Source organism: Cydia splendana, chromosome 3, assembly GCF_910591565.1.
Source record: "Cydia splendana chromosome 3, ilCydSple1.2, whole genome shotgun sequence".
Classification (NCBI taxonomy): Eukaryota; Metazoa; Arthropoda; class Insecta; order Lepidoptera; family Tortricidae; genus Cydia; species Cydia splendana.
This window is the reverse complement of record NC_085962.1, coordinates 8540570-8563295: the sequence shown is the minus strand read 5'-3', so window position 1 is coordinate 8563295 and position 22726 is coordinate 8540570. Positions and strand designations below refer to the sequence as shown.

Genomic DNA, 22726 nt, shown 5'->3' with positions numbered 1-22726 from the left:
ACTTGCACAAGGCACCCTACCTGTCCGTAATCAATCCCAAAGACGATAACGCAGATAACAATCAAAAGTTCAGAGTTGCATCTTTCGCAGGCAGTTAAAAATAGGGCAGAAAAAAACAATAAAAGGACATTTTTATCCCAGATTGATTGGTTCAGTCTGACCCTTTACCGAGCAGGAGTTCACAAAAAACCCAAACGTATCAGTGTTTATTTGTGACAATTTGCTTTGTCGGTTCGTGCTGATTTACATTTGAAAGGGCTTTTTTGTGCGGCGATGGAACATGTAACGACACGGTGAACGACACAGACGGAACGAAAAGGGATGCTACGTGGATGGACGGTTTTGATCAATTTCTATCATTCATAAAAATCTACACACCTGTTGGCTCTTATTTGTTGGAATTAACAGTTACGCATTAGACTCCTCTTAATAAAAGCTCCACGGACATGAATAAGATTAGCCTCTTCAGAAACAAAGCAAAAAATTGTAAAAAAATACATAACAACGAACTCATTGAAATTATTTTTACGAGGCTGGTTTTAAAATTTTTGAACATAATTCAGCTTTGTACCATACTAAAGAAATCTACCCCAAATATACACAGAGTTAATAAAAAGTCCTGGGCATGAATGATTAAATATTAAACGTCCATACCTAAGTTTCACCAAATATTTAAAATATCATTTGGCTAGGTCCCATGATGTCTTCATCTAAAAACCATTCCCGTTCCATTATTCTCAAAGTTCCGCTCCTGGACGGCTATTGGCACAGCCTAACGAACATTCGCTTAATACGCTTGAACTGCAAAATTAAGTTAAAGGCCTATTTATTTTCGCGGAATGTTAATATTTCATACCTCGTACTACTTAAGTATTACACTAGTTATGCGGGACATAATATTGTTAAAGTACACATACGTACAGTGAACTTGTCCAACTCTGGAGGGAAGATAAATATCTCTATTTATAGAGAGCGAAATGGGATTGTGGAAACATTTGGTAAATCATATATTATTCCGTCTACGAATTTGTCCGTTATGTGTATCACTAAAAACTAAAATCTTCGCGGTCATTAAACGTTGTAAGTGTTGTACATAATAGGTTTATTCTGTGGGAGCATCTGTCCACTTTTTCATAAATTGTAACCTAATTGGTTAACACCATTACAACTTTTTTAGCTGCAAGACTTGCAGTTTTTTACGTGTTACGTCTTTTAGGGGTTTTCCTTTTTTTTTTGATGGTATAAATATTTTACAGGTATATTAAAGTACAGTACCTATTCTGCAGGTATAGTAAGTACGTACTGCGTACCTTATAACTTTTATCAACTATTCACCTCTTCCTTATCTAAACGCACCGCCTCTCTTACCACGTTCCCTCTATGGGTGCCCCCAATGTTACCGGCCATGAAGCTTTTTTCAGGAGTCCCTGCTTCTACGGGCTCGCAACTTCAAAGTGGAAGCACACTTGGACGTGTGACTTTGTCATTTCATTTTGTATGGGGACAGTGAACGTGTTAATATCGAGCCCTCGCATCGTGTATGTTCCCATAAAACCATAATATAAAATAATGTGATTTGTTTCCTAAATGTATAGTTGTATACCACATTCGCTGCGTTACGGGAAGCACTTGGCCGTATTTGACTTTCCGCCGGTGCGGCAGCTATCTGCGCTTGTCTTACCCCCGGTGCGGCGGTGGTTTTTCTATGTTCTCGTGTGAGTAAGAAAAAGATGACTATACTCCCGATATCCTTACTTCAAGTATATTCTATTTCAAAAGAAAAAATGTACGGGATGTATTTTTGCGTAACGCACTGAAAGGTATTTTTTTTTCTTTAGCGCGACACGGGTACTATTTGCCCGTACTCCATCACCCCGTACCGCACCGAAAGGCGGGGTACGCAGCGCTCAGATTGGTCATCGTGCTGCGCATTGTCCACGTTTCCGCGTCGATACGACATTTTATTAATGCGACAATTCAAGACTATGACATCTATATTGAAAATTACCTACTCTAAACTCAGGAATTTACTATATAGACAGTAATTTGTCCACTTTTAAATTTATTCTAAGCTTAATAGCATCGTTCGTAGACGTTTCTACTTGTTAGAAATTAATATTACCTACTCTAAAAGTCCGATCCCTTTTATAATTATATGAGGATGAATAATATTTGTTTTGAACACGTACAGACACGATGACGATAATAAATATTTTGTCGATTATAAAAGTCGTTATCGATTCATTAGTATCCCATCACTAGTGTTATATACGGCCTGTGCGGCAAGGGAAGTATATTCCCGTAAAATTAAGGGTCTTGAAAAATGCCTATATCTTTTGTAATTTTATACAGATCCGCGGGCGACGGCAGCTGTACAAGGATATAGCCTATTGATTAGAATGACTTTTTGTTCAAATCGATAACATTCCAGGTCTGTAGAGACCTTTAAAGTCAGGACATGGTACGGGAAAATATAGATCGTGCCGCAAATTTGGCTTTCTCAATACGAGAAGTATACGACTCGTAACGCACTGGCGGTAAGTTTAGGTTTTGCGCTGCCGCACCGAATGTGATACAAAGCTTTGCTTTTGTGCTGATCGAGCCGACTGAACATCTAGCGACCTTCACCAAGGAGTTTTGGCCGAAGAGTGTCAAGTTCCGGCGGTTCCGCGGCCGGCTCCCTGACACTGCGGGGTTGCGAACTGCGTCGCAGCCATAATTGTGTGTTTTTAGTTTCAGGATATACTTTATAATAATATGTATGCTAGTTTTAAGGTATTTATCTATGGGCCAATAGTTGCCTGAAAATAAATATTTTCATTTCTTTTTCGTAGCAAGGTATACAACGTTATACTGACTGCTACTTGAGAGCAACTTATTAGGCAGTCAATACTTTGACTGAGGCGAACGGTTGCCCGTGATCAGTAAGAATGACAGCCCTGAATGGAGCCGTAACCATCGATCAGCCGCGCGACATACGGACCGCACACGGCCGCGATGGGAACCGTCACACAGAGGTCATTGTCGAATCGCGACGACTCAATACAAGAACGTAAGCTTTGTGATCTGATCGGAATCGAGAATCTATTCGTCTTTAATACGCATAATTTTTGACATTGGAAATGTCTTTTCGTTCGCTCCAGTATACGGTCCGATTTCACGAAAAAGTGCGATCCCCTTATATCTCGGAAAGTTGTGAAGATATGATATTAAAAAATAGGCTCAAAAGACGCATAATCACGAGAGCTGTAAGGTGCAAAAATAATTATTCGAGAAAGTCAAAAACAAAAAAAGTTATGGTTGAAATAGTGAAAATAAAATTCAATTTTTTCCGAATTTTTGATTTTGGTGCTCGATAATTTGGAAACGAAGAATGATATCAAAAATTTGAGAAAAACGGCTCTGGAGAATTTAGTCAGCTACAATTTGAGCCTAAAACAAAGACGATCGGGTTAAGGGTTTGCCCTGTAACCTAACCTTAAAATAGCCAAAAAGTCAGAACGACATTTTTCACAGGACATTTATGACTTCATGTTTCGCAGAGTTCGTTATCGGTGTTGTTGTGAATTATCGGGATTATGACGGCAGAATAACACTTGCACTGCGTGGGCTTTCAAAACCGGGAGAGGGAGAGGGAGAGGGAGAGGGAGAGGGAGAGGGAGAGGGAGAGGGAGAGGGAGAGGGAGAGGGAGAGGGAGAGGGAGAGGGAGAGGGAGAGGGAGAGGGAGAGGGAGAGGGAGAGGGAGAGGGAGAGGGAGAGGGAGAGGGAGAGGGAGAGGGAGAGGGAGAGGGAGAGGGAGAGGGAGAGGGAGAGGGAGAGGGAGAGGGAGAGGGAGAGGGAGAGGGAGAGGGAGAGGGAGAGGGAGAGGGAGAGGGAGAGGGAGAGGGAGAGGGAGAGGGAGAGGGAGAGGGAGAGGGAGAGGGAGAGGGAGAGGGAGAGGGAGAGGGAGAGGGAGAGGGAGAGGGAGAGGGAGAGGGAGAGGGAGAGGGAGAGGGAGAGGGAGAGGGAGAGGGAGAGGGAGAGGGAGAGGGAGAGGGAGAGGGAGAGGGAGAGGGAGAGGGAGAGGGAGAGGGAGAGGGAGAGGGAGAGGGAGAGGGAGAGGGAGAGGGAGAGGGAGAGGGAGAGGGAGAGGGAGAGGGAGAGGGAGAGGGAGAGGGAGAGGGAGAGGGAGAGGGAGAGGGAGAGGGAGAGGGAGAGGGAGAGGGAGAGGGAGAGGGAGAGGGAGAGGGAGAGGGAGAGGGAGAGGGAGAGGGAGAGGGAGAGGGAGAGGGAGAGGGAGAGGGAGAGGGAGAGGGAGAGGGAGAGGGAGAGGGAGAGGGAGGAAAAACTTATACAGAGAAACATAAAAAAGAAAAAGTGCCACGAAATGGTCTCACCTCAGCATGTTGCTGGCGGCTGCTAGCAGATAGCTGATGCTGAACCCTGGCAGTACCTAGTGGAGCTCGGGTTTAATACAACATAAACACACGCTGTTTTGGTCATCGGACTCGTCTCGATGAGCACTTAGGAGAGTAGTACCCAAGATAGAGCTGATGCTGAACCCTGGTTGTACCTAGCGGAACTCAGGTTTGGTGCAACATAGGCACACGCTGTTTTGGTCATCTCTCGTCGCGTCAAACTGCTGTCAAGAAAATTTCATATCTTGCAGCAAATGGGCCGCTGCCGATCACCACTTCTCGAGTTGACTACGGATTTGCCGTGTAATAATTTTCTTGTACTTTGAACATTAATATATCCTGCTTATTCATCGAAAAATGAAATATGTACCTATACTTATGCGCCACGGCGACAATTATTCAAACTTGGATACGCGTGTGGAAATTTTGCAATTTGTTTGTTCACATGCGTTATGTCCAGGATACTTGTGTTAGTCTAAGAATAAAATAATTATCATTCAACGTTGTAGTTTTATTTTGTAACTTTTTCCTTATCCAGACTTTCTCGACGCTCAGCTACAATATTTTTTCGAATTCCGTAGATTCATTTCCAATGTGCTCGATAGTCGTGTGAGGCACGAAATCTGTGAATTTTTTGGGGATTTATTCTTTTTTGCATAATATTATTTTACAAAGGTGTAGGTGGGTCAAACTGAAAACTATGTTCAGATCTTTCCTGTGGGCATACCCAAAAGGGATATAAAGGCTAATTTTCTTATTAAACCTTTAATATCTGGAAGACCGAGCTTTGCTCGGAAAACATATAAAAACTCAAAAATGCGCGTTTTCCCAGAGATAAGACCTATACCTAGATCGAGTTATCGCCGCCAAAAACCCCAATTTAGCAAATTTCATCGAAATCGTTAGAGCCGTTTCCGAGATCCCCGAAATATACCTACATATAAATAAATAAATATACAAGGATTGCTCGTTTAAAGGTATAAGATTCACATGATCCTTTTTTTTTTTTTTTTTATTTGTTTTTTTGGATAAGTATGATTCCTAACAGCACACTCAAACTCACGGTACAACTAAAAGCACTTATTGAAGTATAATATATTCACTTTAAGATGTGATAATAAAATCACATAGAGTAAAGTGGTCGAGTTGATACTCGGACACGCACAAATAGTGTAATTGCGGCATGGCGAATAAATCATAGCGGCTATCTGGTGAATGAAATATGATTGTAGCATTTCTCTTCACTTGGATACTGGGGGGCTACCGCTAAAAACGAAATCCGATCTTTCTCTTTTACTCCAATGAAGGCGTAATTAGAGTGACAGAGAAAGATGCCCGCAATTTGCGAACTTCGATTTTCGCGGTTATAGCCCTGGCTGCGTGTTACGTGGCATGAAAGCGCGGCGACGGCACTCGACAATGTGGCAATCAGCGTAACGATCGCATGATTTAATGATTATTTTACAGCAGATATTCATTGATGTGTAAAATCTAAGATTCGTGCCTCGAATTTGACATCTAAATTAGATAGATGATACAAAACGATTCATTTACAGAGATGTTGCAGCAGATAATTAAATTTTATGATGATCTCAGAAGAACACAAGGTACTTACCTATTTTTTCGAATAAAGTAATGGTGACTATTATTCTGGGATTTTCTTGTGCCCAAAAATTTATGAAATGTATTGTAAGTGAAGAAAATTGTTCTAATTAAATTGTATGGATATTTCAAGCATGATTATGAACCATAACGGGCTTATGACAAGATTAGTGATGCAATGAATAATAATAATCATATTATGAAGGGTTAGTAGCATGGGGTCTATTTCGCAATTCGTCTATGCAGCTGCCCGTCTAATTCGCGAATGGTCTACTTCGCATTTCGTCTAAAATATCAGATCGTCTAAAAAGCATCTGGTCTACTTTTTTTTGAGTAGCAAATCGTTTAAGTAGCAAGTTGCCAACTGGTCTAATTGGTAATTTCGTTATATCCGTCTGTGTCACAGCCGTTGTACTCGGAACATATAAAATGTTATATCCATATTAAGGTAAACGTCCGAGTACCCGACATGTCAAAAGAAAACTTATTTGATTAACAATATTTTGCTCATTTGGGAGATGAGACTGTTACTTTTGTTAAATGGATTTTTTTATATAGCGACCATATATAAATGCCTCAAAATTAGTCAATACATTAGTCAATCCGGTTGTACGAGTAAATGTCAGGTGCTTTTGCTGGCAGTCCCAATAAATGTTATGTCAGTACAAATTGATGTAAAATTTTATATGTTCCGAGTACAACGGCTGTGACTTACAGAGACACAGACAGATGGATATAACAAAATTACCAATTAGACCAGTTGCTAAATAGGCAACATGAAACTTAGACGATTTGCTACTCAAAAAAAAGTAGACCAGATGCTTAGACGAACTGATATTTTAGTCGAAAATGCGAAGTAGACCATTCGAGAATTAGACGGACAGCTCCATAGACGAATTGCGAAATAGACCCCATGCTACTAACCCAATATGAATACATACTTACATATAAATTATATAAATAGCTGAGAAGTAAGTTTAAAATTAAATTTAACTTTTACAGGCCACATCGTAAGTATCGTAACCATATAAGGGTCATAATAATCAATCAACAAGTACCTAACCTACAGCATTATCTGGTTTTATATCCTCGTAGGTAATCTATTCTTAAGCACGTTAATACTGTCCAGTATTAGTGTACCCAATAATAATATATGTATAACTCAATCCAAAACTTAGGGGGCTAAAAGAGCTTATATTAACAAGGAATATTAGCGAGTCCTTTCGTTTTTGAAACGCGAATCTCTCACACAGCCTGAGCGCCGATCTGAGTCTCAATACTCTCAAGACTGAAACGAAAATTCAATGGCAATATAATACCAATTCAACATCAATAACAGATAGTCGCGCCCGCACTTATGTAGCGCGTGTTCTAGAGAGGACGAACAAACGTAACAAATACATTTTTGATTTAATCATGGTACATTTAAATGCCCATTAAAAAGGGCCCTGCGACGCAGGCGCGAAGTGGTTCCCTGCTCCATAAATCTGCGTGGACCGGCGCCCACGCCGCGCATCTCAGGAGCTACTGATAATAACGCACGCCTATTATATCTCATTGATATTAAATATTGCAATAATACTGGTTTTGAGACTGCTGGGTTTGGTGCGCAAATTTACGGTACTGGTCAAATTGATAAAAAAATAGTTCCAATTTGTGATTCAGAATTTCATGATCGGTTGAGCCATTTATGAGTTTCTTGCAAAAAACTTGCCTTTTTATTATAAGGAAGTAAGTAAGTGCCGCGAAGGTACGCCCGTTTGGTTGTATGATAAAGATAAAGATAATAGTTTATTATTCAAGTAGGCATATTACAATGCACTTATTCGCGTTTCAAATAAAGCTACACCGGCTCCAACCCTACACCTCTGCCTCGAGAAGATTTAAGTCCCCCCTCAATTGGAGGAGGATATCCCAATGTGGGACAGGCAACAAACTCTAAACTATGGCTTTTTCATATCGGATACGTTGTACGGAAACGGAAACCTCCATTATGCGTGGCTTGACACGCACTTGGCCGCTCTTTTAGTTACCTATTGGTAGTAATAACCATTTAAGGTAAGTGAAACCAAATACAACCGAGTGAAACTTCTGTTCGACCTATAATTGTAGACCCAATAAAGATCAGGTAGCTATCCGAAATAAAAATAATACAATTTTATTATTCAAAGGGTAAAATCGAAAGTTTGCGGTGACCTGACAGCCAACGACCATTAAAAAGTAAAATTTAGTATAAGATTCATCACAATTATGATCCGAATCCTGCTATTAGAAATCAGGAACACACCTGTTACACGCATGAGCCTGGGTTTTTTGTCGGTCCTTTCTCAAATTTACATATATCCCAAGTCTTTGTTAAAGATAACGAGGGCTATTATTTCAACCACCAAAATGTGAACTTAACCGCATGTGATTGACAACTGTAACCCAGAATATAAAGGATTACGCTCATAAAATAAGTTTTCTCGTTCGCATAATTATTTTCACCTTGTTAGCGATTGTTAACAATTTAACGTCTAATTTATTCGTTATCTGGCTTTTGTGCATCTTACCCAAGACCACTGTAATTTTAGAAATTAGCGCCTTGCCACTTTGTTAAGTACCTACCGTAAAACGGGGTGAGTAGGTTTCGCGGGGAGAGTCGGGTTATGAATGGGGAGAGAAGGTTTGAGAGGGGGGTGAGAAGAGATTTTAAGGCTACTGTTACAAAAATAATGTATTCCAATTTAAAATGGGGCTATAGTAATACGCATAATAAAAAAAATCGAACAATCTTCAACAACCTTTGTATGAAAAACCCTCTCACCCCAACTACAAGGCACTACGGGGTGAGGTGGGTTTTCCTCTTTATCGTCAAAGTTATGAAATGGAACTACCCAAAATAAAATACAAACTAAAATACAAACGTCCGAACCACTTATTATATACACCATTCAGTTTTCACATGTAAAAATAAAATTTTATCGAGGTTTGAAAGTCAAATTTCACCCAACTCACCCCATTTTACGGTACTTACTTACCACCTTCCGTTTGTAATTCCATAATAACACTAGTCCAAATTTGTGGTGTATTCGTTTGTTTTTTTCTGTACTCTAAAGATTAAACATTCGTGATACAATACTCCTGAAAACTACATTCAGACCGGTTTTGGTGGGTGTAAATATTTTAATAAGAAATTAGCCTCTAACCAGTCTAGCCTAATTAGCTCTTAACAGTATGAAAACGAATGCACTTATAACAAAAGCTAAATCACTAAAAGATCGCTTTTTACTCATGAAAACTATGGAAACGAATTATATCGCGTATAACAAATTTATTATTTGCGATATAATACATTTCTATAGTTTTATTTTGTAATACACAGACTTAGTTGTATTCGTTTGTTTTTTCCGTACCTACCCAAAAGAATCGCTAAAAAAATTGCTTTTTCCCAAATTAATAAAGGCTTATCCCTTAAAGACAGGCCATGAAAATGATGACTCGCCTATCGCAACAGCGCCTCGTTGTTTATTAAGGTAATGAAATAGATTTATAACTTCTAAACCGATTTTATGTCAAAGTGCAGTTCATTGCCACTCAACAAAGTGAAGAAGACAATGTAGGTAATTTTATGCTTAAATGAACCTCACCTAAAGTACCCGTTCACTAAATTTTCAATGGCAGATTTGGTGGCGCAGTCTCACACTTTTGTTCATGGCGTGAATTGCAGTTATGCTTTATATAACAACAGAAGCGTAACAGCTTTCCACTGTCATGTGCTCGTTTGAATGAACAAGAAACTGTTTCAAATACGTTTTGTAATAACCTCTTAATCCTTAACTTTCAAAATAGTAACTAATAAATGAAGATGCTTTGAGGATATTTTATTTAAGTACCTTCCTATATTCTTATACATTTATATACTTATACACGGTGTAACATGAAGAAACCGAATAATTTTAATATCGTATTCCTGATCATATTTAGAGACAAGAATGTAAAACAAAGTCACCCGACCCGTGTAGTTACACCGTTTATAACTCAAGAACAACTGAACGGATTTTAATGATTTTGGGTTTTTGTCCCGATAAAATAAAGGAAAATCGCAAAAAAAAAATGAAAAACTGATGGCTATCTCGCAGGTAATTTATCGTGATGAAATATTTTGTAAATTCAAAATTCAAAATATATTTATTTTGTAAATTGATATTATGGTTGAAATGTCATTATGGTTATAGTTTTCTAGGAATTCGGAGTGCAGATTCAATTATGACTATTTTTTATTCCAAGATGTGCTTTGTCGTAAAATCGCCATGAAAATCGTTTTCTAGGTTATAGCGCCCCTATAAACTAGAAAACGATTTTCAGTAAATTATAACATTCATTGACTAGCGGTACGAAGTACGTTAGGTAGTACCTCAACTCTATAGAATTATCTATGTATAGGTACTATTACATTACATACCTACTATGTACTACTACTATTAAATAATAGTATATGTACTTACCGCGAAATATAGGACACGTAGACAAAATAATTAAACTAAACATTAAAATTAAAACTAACACTAAACTCTAACAACTATAAACACATATTTACAAATAAAAAATGGGAGCTAGCTCGGCGCCGGATGGTAGGGTGCCCAGAAGGCTGGTGGCATTGCCGCGCTGAATGGCAATGCCAATTCGCTGAGCAAGGAAGTACCCAGCCCTCTGGTCACCCGTAGCATCAGTAAGACGCTTCGCCAGCTCCCTAAATATACAATGTGCTCCGGGTCCCCAAGGACACGTAGACTATATTATTTTATATATGAGCCATTTTTTATGATATTAGGGTTTTCTTTTCAACCCTTAGCCAAATCTCGCGAGGTAAATTAAATATGTAGGTCATAAGTACTGAGCACTTTTACTATGAGACCAGACACGAATTCGGGAAAATAAAATTGACAGTTTTATACTTTTTGGCTGATCAGATGTCAATGTTTTCTATAGGAGAGTCAAAATTGTTAATAAATAATAATAACTAGCCCAGACTCATTTACAAATACAAGCGAGTTAACTCACTAAAATAAAGTCTAAAGGTATATAACCTATTTATTATAATTATTGCTTACATAATATAATACCTATGTTTTGATTATGAAAATTCAATGCAATGCATTAGCGACGGCCAATAACAATTAAAGAAGGTATTTTAATTTTGTCTTAATTTTGGTGATCGCAATAAAAATATTGAGAATATAAAGTAGTCATTAAAGCTATTTGTCGCCACCGCGTAAGTACCCTGTTGCTAATTGTGCAAGAAAATTAAATAAAGTGATTCGGAGTGTTATCGACTAATTAGCATGTGCCGAAACGGCTGGAGACGCATCTCTTAGGAATGGACAAAAATCTGTAGAGTGTAAATCTGTGGAGAAAACAAATCTTTTAACATTTTTAGTATTTTTACTCGACAAACAGGAACGAAGGGTAATGTTTTTTGTTACCTACGTGTTTATTTCTGTCTTGCTTCGACTCGACTGACTCGAGTAACTGCATATTGGTAGGTAAATTAAATATAATGTACAAGAATATAGGTACCAGTGTGGCCACCTGTACGGTTACCATCAGTTTCTCACTGACATAAACGCCGTCGAGAACGTAATTTACTTTCTATACATCTCGCTCGCACTAATATACGAGTACGAGCGAGATGTATAGAAAGTAAATTACGTAGACTTTAGCGTATATTATTATGACACTTTTGACACTGTATGTGACTCATGGTACGGCAAAGAGTAAGTATATAAGTATATTAGTGGTACGGTTTCTAATAGGTTTACTATATTCTATAGTATATTTAATTTGCCTGTTTTACATCTGTAGTGGTTTAACATGAAGGTGCGGCGTGTGACGTGTCGTTATATTAGCTTTAATAAAATTGTATGAGCGAAAATTGTATAATAATATTTATTTATATTAAACAAATATACGATTAATGCTATCTAATTTACACAGTACATTTTTGATGCAAATATATTAATTTACTCTGCTATTTATTGACTGTTTTGTTCTGAAATAATTTGTCTAAAGTGAATTAACTTTTAATTGTTATGTGTCAGGTAATTTCAATGATAATTAGTTAGAAACAATTTTATTGCCAAAACTTCTTTGATGATTCGCGGTACGAGATAAAATATATCTACATCTTATTCTTAACGAGATCACTGTTCAAACTGCCGATCGTAAACACAAAATTGTTTAGGTACTAATTAATATAATGATAGAGTCACCTTTAAGCAAATTTTGGGATATTGAATAAGACTGACTTGCTATACTACTATAGTACAAAATAACAGGTGCTTTTCATACCTACCTACATTGAAGTAGTCAACACATTTATCACTAGGGAACAAATTTCTAGGTAACTTTCTTGTTAAATATTTTGATATGTATTGCTAATAAATTGTTACATATCTAATAGGTGGGAATACCTAACGAAATACTTAGAAAATTGTTAATTTATGTTATTTGTAAGTATTCGTTGAATAACTTCCACATTAAATTATTAATCTACAGTTTGTTTTAAGCACAGAACATAATTTAGCTAATCTAATAAGCAATTAAAGTGATAAAAATCAATATTTGATAATTAACTTGAAGTTTTAACGTTTCCGCATATATTATATTCTAGCTTGTAGGTATCTTGTAATTTGTAAACAGGAAGGAAATAGCCGTGTTACCAAACTTCTTTAAAACTTTAGTATTTTGTAATTATAACCCATGGTAGACATCGTAAATGTCAGCGAGGCGCCTCTATTAAAAGTGGCGTTATAGCTGAGGCGATCCGCACGCTGCTCCGGTGTGTGAGCGAGACAGGGCTATGCACGTATTAGCGTTGTCTCCCTTGCACACCGGAGCGAAGAGTCGATCCGCATCCAATTTGAAGACCGTCTTGTTGTTACAACATAGCTAAGAGATAAATATATAAACGTAAGTAATTCAATTGTAAAGATATTTTCTTGGTGTGATAGATCTATTTATGTCTATGTATAATTATGATACATACATAGACATAACATAACAAACCGCCTGCCATTATGATGGACTGAAGTGATTCTTACATGAGAAATTGTAACGTACAAAAATTTAGACCGACAGAGTGTGCTCCCGAAATTAATTAGATCCTACAAAACCTCCTAACATAATACTCCAGAAGAATTCAATATCTAAAATAAACGACTAATATTTTATGTTATCAATATTCAGTGTTTCTTATACGGAAACTTTGCAAAAGCATTATTGAAAACGATAATTACTTTTAATCCATTTAATTAATTACTAACATTGACTGGTTAATTAGGACTTTAAACATACACGGTGCATGATGGAATCCGGACAAAAACACAATAAAGTGTTTATGTTCTCTATAAACCGTATAAACCCTTCTCGAGGCAGAACTCATATTTTACGAGGTTCACAGCCCAATTACACGTGAATGGTTCCTCATGATCAAATTTTGGGGTTCAATAAAAACTTTTAGAAGATTTATACCTTTCTAAGACATGAGCATGACTGCCCTTATTCTGACATGGAATTTAGTTTATTTTATATCTAGCAATGATATTTAAATTATAACTTAATATAATTGTCACATATGTACTACTTTTGATAGGGGTGCCCTAGTTCATATATAAAGTATAAATACCACAAACACATTTTTTACATTTTTACTTTTTAAAACTCACTTGTGTTTTGTGTTGTTTAATTTTTAATTCATTCTTTCTACCAATCTGAACACAGCACTCAACTTGGCGTGACGGCAGCCATTACTGGTTCGTAATTTAAATTATTTATCCCATTAATGATTCGAAAGGTAGGTACCTAAAGGTATTCTTTGACATAATTATCTTAGGGAACTGGTGTAAAGCTAATGCTTTGGACCGAGTCGCGAGAATTTAATCGAAGTCTGCGCTTGTCAATCAATAAAGGCTGAGTGAGTTGGACCACTTTGTGCCGTGACGAGATTTGCATGGACATGACCACTTTCGACAGTTAAGTTTGCTGGTGTGAACCGATGAATAGGTAATTTGTTTTTAAAATATTGCATACTTTAATGAGTTGGATTAGGGATCATTGAATTATTTTTCAGACAGACATCGCTTATTTTGTTGAAAGTGGTGCCTGTAGAAAGTTACTCAAATTAAAAAAAAAATCGTGTAGTTTAGTTTAAGGTATAGGATTCCTTCTCCACCACGCAACCCTAGTAATTCAGATATTCCTAAGATAGCCCTAGTAATTCAGATCCAGCCTTGGAATATCGACTCAATTGTTATGAACGAACGGACCTACCCACCTCCCTACCAAACAGTTGTACCTACCGCTTTAAAAGCCTAATAAAAAGCTATATATATCACAGATATAGTAGTTTTCTATTATAGCTAGTTTATTTTACCAATTCATATGATATGTAGTAATGCGGCTACCTACTACTTATACTACTTGAGAACGAATATACACTCAAAACGAACGAGTCTTTTAAATTTAAAATGAGCGAGTAAAACTATAATAATGAGTACCGGTAGGTAATGTAGCAGATCCATGTTATGTATAGACGTTCGATAAATGTTACCGTAGCCTCGTGATAAAAGTGACCAAGTTAATAATTTATTGGACATACCAAGCACAAACTTCGTAAAAATAAACATGAATGGCTGCCTTATTGGGGCTTGATTTAATACGGCCAATAAAACAGTAACTAACCTTATATAAATTACTAAACAAATAAATAACATCCCTGGTCATCAAACTTTATCTTGGTCGGAGATTGCCCAGCATCGGGACTTAACATTGTCTTGTTCCACTCTGATTATACTTAATGACATTAATAAATCTTGCTCTACGGGCAAAAATAGTTTTAATTGCTGCAAAACTATGACTATCAAATGTTGAGAGCATTTTTCTGCTGAGAAGTACCATAAAAGCTTTCTAACTTGACATTTTTCTGTCTAGATCTTTCTGGCCAGCACATTGTTAGATTATGTTACCTTATGTTTCAGTATGTCCCACAATGAATCATAAATAATTTATGCAGTAATAACTACTATCCATCTGTTATATCTTCACGCTTAAACCGCTACGCTGAACCGATTTAGTTGAAATTTAGTACTTATGAAGATAAATAGTTTGAGTCCAGAGGAAGGACATTTGATAGTTTTTATCACGGATTGTATCATTTAACGCAGAAGTTGCGGGAAGAAGCTAAGTGAATATATTATAAGAACCTATTGGCTTAAATTTATAAATTCGTCCGATGGATTGTATACTAACATATACCTATTATACATAAGACACATGAGACTCATGTGTATTATGTATACGTTAGTAACTCTTTTTTACTTACTAACTTTCCTTCCTTTTACGTACAGATTTTGGGCAAAAGGCACTAAAGGCAGTGTCAATGTTTCTGTGTTATATTAGTATTCTTTTATATATATTAAACGAGCTTTGGTACATCCAAAACTTAAAAAATATCAATTTTTCATTAATGTAGCGCTTGCTTATGTACTGTAAAGTTTAAATATTAAACTTTAGAGTTGTGCATGCTCGTTCACTGAAAAGATCGCTCCAAACTATAGTACAATCTCACAAATGTACTAGTTCTAATATATTACTAAAGAAAGAAAATCTCTTGGGTATTTTAGTTAATTTAAAAATACGTACATGGACCGTAAAATATACGTAGGTAATTACATCCCTATAGCATTAACTTTCAGTTGCCTACATCTACGTTTATTAACATCGATAACGCCTAGACATTCTTATTGTTATTGCCTTCGCCATATTCAGCCGAGATTTATGTACTAAATAAAGCCATAGAGAGGCACTGTCTAATCACGTTGAGGTCATTAAATGCGAGTAGGCAATAATAAAAACCTTCTACATAGTAGCGAGCATGTATTGAGCACAGAACACACGGAGTGCTAAAGCGCGGCGAAGCGCGATCGAATGTTTGTGTAACAGGAGTAACAGGACTAACAGGATAGGCTAGACCCGGCTGAGGCGTCTGACACGTCATATTCTATGACGGCTGATCGGTAATCACGTGATGCATTCCATAGAAAACGAAGCGCTGGAAGCTCCGGTTCGGCCCCGGCCCGGTCTAGCGTGAGTCATCCTTTAAGTCTTCGTCACACAGGCGCGTTTTCCGGGCGGGGCGTGAGCGAAGCGCGCCGCTTTTACATATTACAAGTAGTTCGCCCAGAACTGAGAACTCGCGGTTTGCCAAAAAGATCAATTGAATGCAGTCTTAGAGATGGGCATTTCGTAATTGATTCCGAATTCCACGATTACTTGAAATTATTTTGCAATCTGATTACCGATTCCCAGATTACTTTGTAATCTAACAATACCGAATTACTAACTACAATTCCATTTGAGGAATCAGGAATAAATTTTTCAAATGTTACAATTACTAGTAATTGGAATCAATGTCGATTCCTCATTACAGGAATGCATTACTTGATTCCTTTCAGATTACATTTCGTAAGCTACTATTTACTATCAAAAGTACATTTCGATAGTAGATATAGATGTTCTTGACTTACTAGGATGCATCTATACCTTATTTGAAACAGGTGTGCAGATTTCGAAAACGATGACGATGACCTATAAAACGATATGCATGACGAATTTTACGACATACAGCATGGCCGCCATTTTGGATTCCAAAATGGTCATCATTTTCGAAATCTGCGCCCACTAAAACTTATAAAATGACATCAATGACGAATTTTATGCCATACTGCATGGTCGCCATTTTGGATTCCAAAATGGTCTTCATTTTCGAAATCTGCGCTCCCTAAAACCTATAAAACGACATCCATGAAGACTTTTATGACATACTGCATGGCCGCTATTTTGGATTCCAAAATGGTCAACATTTTCAAAATCTGCGCCCCCTAAAACCTATAAAACGACATCCATGACGACTTTTATGACATAGTGCATGGCCGCCATCTTGGAATCCAAAATTTTCATCATTAAAAAAAAATCTTTATATAAAAAATAGTATTTCATACAATTCGTGATACAATAGAGAGCTCTTCAGTCGAGCACCATGTTCAGGCAACGAAGCTTGCTGAGTTGCCCAAGTAGTCACGAGACTGAAAAGCTTGACTACATCACTAAGTATTGTATACAATACTTTTTCTACAAGTCAACAAAAATAATACTTTAAAGTCTTTAAACTAGTAGAATCATACAAACAAACCAAACCAAAAGTATACAGCTAATATGATACGCGAGGGTTACATATCAGAATACCGAAAATCTATTTACCTAATGTTGAATCACCTATGCTCGTTTCACCTATTTTTTAAAATACCTATTGATCAGTTAACCTAAGCTCATAACACCTAATGAATGAATTACCTATTGCACGTTTCACCTACAATTGGTTTACCTAAGCTCAGAATACCTATGCTCGATTTACCTAAAGTTGAAACACCTAATACTCGAAATACCTAAAGCTAATATACCTAATACACGAAACACCTAATGTTGGTATACCTAATGCACGAAATACCTAAACTCGGTATACCTAATGATCGAATTGCCTAAAGTTAACATACCTACTGCACGAATTACCTAAAGTCGGTATACCTAATGATCGCATTACCTAAAGTTAACATACCTAATGAACGAAATACCTAAATTTGATACACCTAATGCACGAAATACCTGAAGTCGATGCACTTAATGAACGAAATATGTACCTAAAATCAAAAATATAATTATTGTTTAGTAGTAGTAGACATACAAGAAGTCGAGATAGGTGCGATGACGAGCAAAGCGAGGAGGAGCGTGTTAGGTTAACTACGACCAAACAGTGCCAAAACCGACTTTTATTCATCGTCATGATGTTAACTTACAAAAATTTAGTTTTTTGATAAGATAAGATAACATAACTAATTTTGTATTAGACTAACGAAATCATTCTACTACCTAAAAAGTAGCGTTTCAAAAAGTGTATTTTTAAATTGTTATCCAAACAAACAGTTTCTACTGTAAGGTTGGGAAATCATACGATTTATTGGGTGGAGTTGCCACTTGATCATTCGGCAAAATGATATGAATTTTGTACTAGGTATATAGACTTTAGGTATTCCGTGCATTAGGCATATCGAAATTAGGTAATTCGTTCAGGAAGTATATCAACTTTAGGTTTTTCGTGCGATAGGTTTAACAGTTTTAGGTATTTCGTCCATTAGGTAAATCAAGTTTAGGTACATCGTTCATTAGGTATATCAGCTTTAGGTGTATCGTCCATTAGGTATATCAGCTATAGGTGATTCATGCATTAAGTATAATAGCTTTAGGTGAAACGTGCAGTAGGTAAAACGTGCATTAGGTATATCGTGCATTAGGTGTTTCGTCCATTAGGTTATTTGAGCTTAGGTATTATAAACTTAGGTCAGTCAATGTTTAGGTAAAATGATCGATAGGTAATTTAAAAATAGGTGAATCAAGCATAGGTGATTCAACATTAGGTAAATCAGTTTTCGGTATTCTGATATGTAACCGGTCAACGACACCTTCTCGTAACTCATGAGGCCTTGGTACTTGCTCCTTGCTAAATTAAATTTTTAAACAGTTTTTTCTCGATTTTAGCCACCGTAGCGTATGGAGACTAACAAGTAACGCTAAGCGGTTTTCGTAGTCTATGGATGTTTATATATTAAGGGTGTCACATGCGCGTTTCTGACTTATGAAGCAATTGTTCCTACAATACAACCTAAAATAATAAATGTGTAAACCGAGTACTTTCATCTGATACCAAACTCGACCATACTTTCTTGCAATTCAAATGACCAGAATAGCAAGACCCCTCACAAATAGCTTTTTAGCACTTTCAGCTCTTCTAGCTCAATAACCTCTTGTTCGAGCCAGCTCAAAATTTACTAAAATATAATGCCCTCAACTATACGTTCACCTAATTTCATTTAAATTAGAACATTTTTACTTAAGTTATCGAGTATCAAACTATCCTCTGATAGTTCAGCTTAAAAACATCGAAATGCCGGGACGTGCCCCTAGCCAGCCGTGTGTTCAAAGTCGAATGTAAGAACTTCACTTCGCTTCGCTCGCTCGTTCGAAAACGCTCCCGCGGAACCTTTATCGTGTTACATATTTTAATAGCGTCACTTGAGTGCTGGCGTCTTTGCAGCGGTGACGCATCGTTCGCGCGGCGTCGATGCAACATTTGCACAACGACACGGGCCACGGCGACGTCACCGAGCTTTTTACATGTTCACCATGCTTCGCCGTGAATTGCTTGCCGCCTTTTAGGGTGTGCTCGTGAAGAGTTCGCGATTTTGACACAATCCAAGTTTCAAACCGCTTAATCGCGCAACGTCGCACTGCTCCGTGTGATCCGAGCCTAAAGAGTCATAATTCTCTGCTGAGATCCTTTGTGGCTGCCCAAGATTGATGGGGCTTCTCCTTTGGTGGGCTTAATAAAGTTTCACCTACTGAATGAGCAAGTAAATACTTTAATGTTTTATTTCAAGCAGAAGCAGGAATCCATTATTATCTTGCCGCGATCGGAATAAGACTTTAATTGACGGAGTCACCACAAACTTCCTTGCGTCAATATTAAAATGAATTGACAGATATCTGTATCCTATTTCCTCAGCCAATGGGTACCTAATGATTCTCCGATAAACTTTTAGCAGATCATCGATTCGCCGACAACGATTCGCCGAACATCGTTTCGCAGAGTCATTTATTTGTCAATGTAACTTCTGGTCAACTAACGTTACGTAGACTCTTGGTTAACATACCGTTCAGTTTGCTTCTGTGTAAATTCGCAGAACTATTATGGGACGATTTCCATTTGGCAGAGTAATTGTTTCGTTTAAGCAATGTTTAGTCGAATAACGTTTCACATTTTACATATAAGTCGTTATTTTCGAAACAAAAGAATGAAATAAAATATTATCATTTTTTAAGTAAATGCGTTAAGTATATGTATATAAAGTTACGAAGAAGTTAGCGAATATGTAGTGTCAAACTCGTGGTAAGGCTACAGTTGCACTTCATGAAATTGGTGGATTTCAGGAGGAAATGCTTGAGTTACTTTAGAAAATACCGAAATCTTAATGCCTTTAAAAATTTAGGGGTTCCGATCAGATCAGAACTAAAATTATTATGGGAAATATGGGAATACCTCGCAGGTAACTTTTTTCAAACAAAAAAAGAATAACTCAAATCGGACCATGGGTGTTGGAGTAATCGCTAAACATACTACTTTAAAAAAATCATCATCATTATCATCAACAATCATCATCATCAGGTGCACTTCATCAATAATTGAAATCTCACCTTATTTTATAATTTTTTTTAGCATTAGAGAGAAGGTAAGCGACGTTGACATATCTTTTAATTGAAAAACGCTTTTTAAAAATCAGTAACTAAGTATTACTTATGAAAGCAGAAGAATATAAATGATCGTATTAGATTCGTGAAAGTTACATGTTTGCCATGACTTATTTTTAAAAAGAGTTTTTCAATTAAAAGACACGTCAAGATTGTTTACCTTTTTTCTAATGCTAAAAAAACGAACATTCAATATTAATGCCAAATGAACATTCGACCTATTGTGTTTCGACCAATGGTTTCTCGGGTAATTATGACAGTTACTAAATGATTATTCTACGAATAGTAAATATGCGTATCAATGTTCTGCTTATTGACTACTCTCGCAAACGACTATTATGCGTAACGAGATTCGGCGAATCGTTACTCTGCCAAACAACCCGTCTGCGAATCGTTGTCGGCGAAACAAAAATCGGCGTATTTTTTTTCGGAATATCAATAGGGCACCTCAGCCAATAGTATCATTATAGGCCCCGTGCATGAACTATAGGGGGCAGCATAGGAGCCGTCAGATTTTTGGCACGAGGCGTAAATGGCCGTAAATGTGACGTTTATGCTTCCGATGCAGCCCAAAAGATGGCAGAACCTACAATGCACAAGGAAACGTACCACCGAGAACGGTAGATGGTAGCACTTTCTTTGGCAATGTACATGTGTACATATGTTTCAGATTTAGACCACAAGATGGCACACCCTCCAACGCGCACGGTCCCTATCCCTACATGCAACGTAAAATCGTCTTGATAGAGTCTGTGCGGAAAGAGAATTTAAGAGTCGTGAAATGTATGGGACCCAATACATTTTACGACTCTTCTCTTTCCACACAGACTCTAGTGAATATTATGCAAAAAACAGTAATGAAATTCACATGAATCGATTAGACATAATATATCTTCTTTTAATATTATAATATTTCAAAATTAACCAATTAATATAATAACATCGTCCTTTTCTCAGCGTCGGCTACAGAACTCGAAAGCATGCTCCAACAACTGAGCACGGTAAGCCTTGAGATCGGACTGCAAATGAACATGTCAAAGACCAAACTAATGACAAACAGCGCCAAACGTAGGATTCAAGTAGACGGCGGAGGAATTGAATATGTCCATGAGTACATTTACTTGGGCCAAATAGTCTCTTTCCAGGCACGACAAGACAAGGAGGTCGCAAGACGTACCGAAAATGCCTGGAAGAGCTATTGGTCCATGAAAGAATACATGGAGACCTTCCTATATCGCTGAAACGCAAACTCATGGATATGTGTATTCTTCCGATCCTCACCTACGGCGCTCAGACTTGGTCTTTGACTAATGCTCAAAAGCTTTCCCTCAAGGTTTGCCAGAGAGCGATGGAGCGCAGTATTCTAGGTGTCAAATTGACTGACAGAATCAGAAATTCCATCTTGCGCTCCAAAACCAAAGTAGCCGACGTAGCCCTGACAGCCACCAAGCTTAAATGGGACTGGGCCGGACACATCTGCCGTATGCCAAACGACTTGTGGGCCAAGAAAACTACCGAGTGGACACCAAACATAGTGCGGCGGCACGGCAGACCTAGAAGGAGGTGGCGGCACGATCTCGACGTCTTTCGGAAAGATTGGCCTAATATTGCCATAGAACGAGACGCGTGGAAGAAAGAGAGGGAGGCCTTTGCCCAGCAGTGGGACACAACAGGCTAACAAATAAAATAATAAATATAAATAATTGAATGAAATAAACACGCCATGTTTATATTGCCTAACACCCTAAGTAATAATAGACGAAGAGGTAGTCATTAGATTTAAACCAATGCCTCTATTACGTAATAGATATAAGGAAAATATGGCACTTGTAAAGGTATCCTTAGAGCCACATCTTAGGCCGTACGTTCAAGAGTCGTGACGCAGGATTCAATAAATAACAGGCATAACCTTTCGTGACGAGCGGTCAGACTAACGTACCACTTAGCGTTTATCTTGTGCTATAGGCAATCAGTTTCGGCTTCCATTTTTATATATTATGTGAAACGAACATCGGATGCCAATACACTGTCCCGTAGAAACACGTACAATACATCGAGCTGCAAAACTACAAGGACCCATTATGATTAAATATTCATAAAGTGGCCTTTCAATTTTTCAGCTGGGTGTTACGCCCCTACTCGATTCGCTCAGAAACTTCCGAAAACATGCACGTTCAATACGTAGCTCTTTCAGACCAATTTTTAGACTAATAACAAGTTTTCATCTATCTCTATTTAACCTGCTTGAATTTAGTATCATTGGAAATAATTTATCTACACATCTATACCAATTCTAGCTATAAAATCAATGCACCGTCTTAATTACCTA

General features: G+C 37.5%; 1 long non-coding RNA gene across 1 annotated transcript in view; it reads right to left on the bottom strand.

The window, feature by feature from the left end:
- Positions 1 to 22081, bottom strand: part of LOC134806523 (uncharacterized) — a 496946-nt gene extending 474865 nt beyond the window's left edge. Inside the window, exon 1 of the long non-coding RNA XR_010146541.1 lies at positions 22066 to 22081. This is a non-coding gene — a long non-coding RNA (uncharacterized LOC134806523). The remainder of the gene's footprint in view (positions 1 to 22065) is intronic.
- Between the last annotated feature and the right edge of the window lie 645 nt (positions 22082 to 22726).